The sequence below is a fragment of the Xyrauchen texanus genome, chromosome 41 (assembly GCF_025860055.1).
Source record: "Xyrauchen texanus isolate HMW12.3.18 chromosome 41, RBS_HiC_50CHRs, whole genome shotgun sequence".
NCBI classification, from domain to species: domain Eukaryota; kingdom Metazoa; phylum Chordata; class Actinopteri; order Cypriniformes; family Catostomidae; genus Xyrauchen; species Xyrauchen texanus.
Window position 1 is genome coordinate 19,273,783 of NC_068316.1, and position 4,039 is coordinate 19,277,821.

Below are 4,039 nucleotides of genomic sequence, written 5' to 3' on the forward strand. Positions count from 1 at the left end.
TGTGTAAAAAGTACTCTGGGTGTCTTGTCTTTTTTTGGGGGACCTTTACCGAAACGTAATTTTCAACTGAAGCAAGGTTATTATTGTAACAAAAAGAACTAGCCAATTAAATTGGAGTGAACATTTTTAAATGAAATAGAAATAAAAACTAAATTCAAAACTAGTATAACTTTGGACTGAAGGAATTTTCTTTTTATATATATATATATATATACAGTATATATGAGGTGGTTTTGTAATCTGACACTCAAGTGTCAATTAAGTTGTCTTGATCATGTTAACTATTTTAAGCATATACAGTGCATCCGGAAAGTATTCACAGTGCTTCACTTTTTCCAAATTTTGTTATGTTACAGCCTTATTCCAAAATGGATTCAGCAAAGGCTGTGAATACTTATGTACATTTGATTTATTTTTTTCCCCGTTTTTATTTATTTTTATTTTTAATACATTTTCAAAGTTTTCAAACAAACTTCTTTTATGTAGTCATTATGGGGTATTGTTTGTAGAATTTAGGAAAATAATGAATTTAATCAATTTTGGAATAAGACTGTAACAAAATGTGGAAAAAGTGAAGCGCTGTGAAATACATTCAGGATGCTGTGTACATGTGTGTGTATGTATGTTTATGTATGTGTGTGTGTGTATGTGTATATATACAGCTTAAATCAGAAGTTCACATACACTTTAGCCAAATATGTTTAACATTTTAACTTTCACAATTCCTGACATTTAATCATAGGATACATTCCCTGTCTTAGGTCAGTTAGGATCACTATAAGAATAAGAAATGTCAGAATAATAGTAGAGAGTATAAGTTATTTTTTTCATCATAATCCCAGTGGGTAAGAAGTTTACATACACGTTGTTAGTATTTGGTAGCATTGCCTTCAAATTGTTTAACTTGGGTCAAACTTTTTGGTTAGCCTTCCACAAGCTTCTCATAAGTTTCTGGAATTTTGGCCCATTCTTCCAGACAGAACTGGTGTAACTGAGTCAAGTTTGTGGGCCTCCTTGCTCACACACACACTTCAGATTGAGGTCAAGGCTTTGTGATGGCCACTCCAATACCTTGGCTTTGTTGACCTTAAGCCATTTTGCCACAACTTTGAAGATATTCTTAGGGTCTTTATCCATTTGGAAGTCCCATTTGCGACTGAGCTTTGACTTCATGGCTGATGTCTTGAGATGTTGCTTCAGTATATGCACACAATTTTCCTTCCTCATGATGTCATCTATTTTGTGAAGTGCACCAGTCCCTCCTGCAGCAAAGAACCCCCACAACATGATGATACCACCCCCATGCTTCACGGTTGGGATGGTGTTCTTCGCCTTGCATGCCTCACCCTTTTTCCTCTAAACATAACATTATGGCCAAAAAGTTTGTTTCATCAGACCAGAGGAAATCTCTCCAAAAAGTAAGATCTTTGTCCCCATGTGCACTTGCATACTGTATTCTGGCTTTTTTATGGTGGTTTTGGAGCAGTGGCTTCTTTGCGGAGCAGCCATTCAGGTTATGTCGATTTAGGACTCGTTTTGCTGTGGATATAAATACTTGTCTACCTGTTTCCCCACCATCTCGCAAGGTCCTTTGCTGTTGTTTTGGGAACAACTTTTCGCACCAAACTACGTTCATCTCTAGGAGACAGAATGCGTCTACTGGTGTTTATCCTTGCGTACTATTGTTTGTACAGATGAATGTGGTGCCTTCAAATGGGTCTTCCAACTGGATGGTGACCCCAAGCATTCCTCAAGTTGTTGCAAAATGGCTTAAGGACAAAGTCCAGGATTTGGAGTGGCCATCACAAAGCCCTGACCTCAATCATATAGAAAATTTGTGGGCAGAACTGAAAAAGCTTGCGAGCAAGTAGGCCTACAAACCTGACTCATTTATACCCGTTCTGTCTTGAGGAATGGGCCAAACTTCCAGCAACTTATTGTGAGAAGCTTGTGGAAGGCTAGCCAAAACGTTTGACCCAAGTTAAACAATTTAAAGGCAATGCTACCAAACACTAACCAAGTGTATGTAAACTTATGACCCACTGGGAATTTGATGAAAAATATAAAAGCTGAAATACATAATTCTCTCTATTATTATCCTGATTTTTCACATTCTTAACATAGCTATATTAACTGGCCTAAGAAAGAATGTTTTCTATGATTAAATGTCCGGAATCGTGAAAAACTGAGTTTAAATGTGTTTGGCTAAGGTGTATGTAAACTTCTGACTTCAACTGTGTGTGTGTGTGTGTATAATGTATTTATATATGTACACAGAAATGTTTCTGTGTTTCAGAAGTGGCAAATTATTGTCCTTTTATTAAGCCAAGAAAACAACAAAGGAGATTGCTGAAATCACTGGAATTGAGTGAAGAACTCTCTAACGCATTATTAAAACCTGGAAGGATAGTGGTGAACTGTCAGCTTCGAGGAAGGAATGTGGTTGGAAAAAAATCTTAAATTATCATGATTGGAGATCACAAAGATCGACAGTATAACTCGCAGCAATATTTAATAGTGAATGTAAGAGCATTTTCTCACGCACAATGCAACGACAACTTGCAGGATATGGATTAAACAGCTGTGTGGCCACAAGAAAGCCACTTGTTAGTGAGTCTAATCGGAAAAACTACAATTTTCTTGGGAGCATAAAGATTGGACTGTGGAGTAATGGAAAAAGGTCATATATATTATTTATATATTATTTTTTGCGTCATTACCACTCGAATGCGTTTAATATTGTATTTTGCAAACTAAATCGGCTATTTCTCTTCTAATGCATGGTGTCCATATCATGTTGTCATATTTACGTGTAGTATACAGGCAGCAATAAAGACAAGTCATTTAGCCCTAGCTTTTATCCCAAGTTTATTACATCATACCTACTACAGGGACAGTCCCCTTAGAGCAAACTGAGGTGGATACCAAGATCAGGGCACGGTCACAATGGTTATAGCTACTTGACCACTCCATAGTGTGTTTGAACCTGCAACCTTTTGCCTGTATAAAAAACTATAACTATTTGCTGTTTCCTATTGAAGTACATAATATCGTTTTTATGCTCTAAAGTCTGTTGCACTGTTTGAGACATTTCATATGTTGCCATATAACTATTATAAAGTCTTTTTTTTATTCTGTCACCCAACATCCCCTCTCTATTTTCGATGTGTGTGAAACTCTTCAGAATAATATTAACCCTTTCAAATATTAAATTAAAATTAGTTAATAGTGATTAAATAATATCGCAAATAAAATAAATATTGTGAAAATAAGATAATTTTTACATTGTCTTAAAAAGACCCCTAACTTAGCTCTAGATTAGAGCATTTTTGTTCAAGTTGATTTAGGCCAACAATTAATGATTATACATGAATAGAAAAAATTGTGTAGCTAATGACTGTCCTTTTTGTCCTTCAAGGAAAGGACAAATTATACCATTGTCAATCACCTCTTCCTTTATTAGAAACCTTATGAATATGCTAATCAGGGTAGACCAAAGGGATAGTTCACCCAAAAATGAAAATTCTCATAATTTACTCACACTCATGCCATCCCAGATGTGTATGACTTTCTTCTGAACACAAAGATTTTTAGAAGAATGTTGCAGATCTGAAGGTCTATAAAATGCAAGTAAATAGTGACCAAAAGCTCCAAAACGGAGATAAAGTCAGTATAAAAGTAATCCATCTGACTCCAGTGGTTTAATCCATGTCTTCTTAAGCGATGCAGTTAGTTTTGGTTGAGTGGACAAAAATAGAACTCCTTTTTTACTTTAAATTCTGATAGAGCCAAAAGATTGTAATGACAAGATGTAAAGCTTGATTACACTTCATAGTTCTTGATGCATGCGCAGAATGCTAGATGAAGCTATAGAAAGTGTAATCAATCAATTTTGGTCTCAACCAAAACCAACTGGATCGCTTCAGAAGACATTGATTTAACCACTGGAGCCTGATTGATTACTTATATGCCAAGTTTATGTCCTTTTTGGAGTTATGGTCACCATTCTCTTGCATTGTATGGGCCTACAGAACTGAGA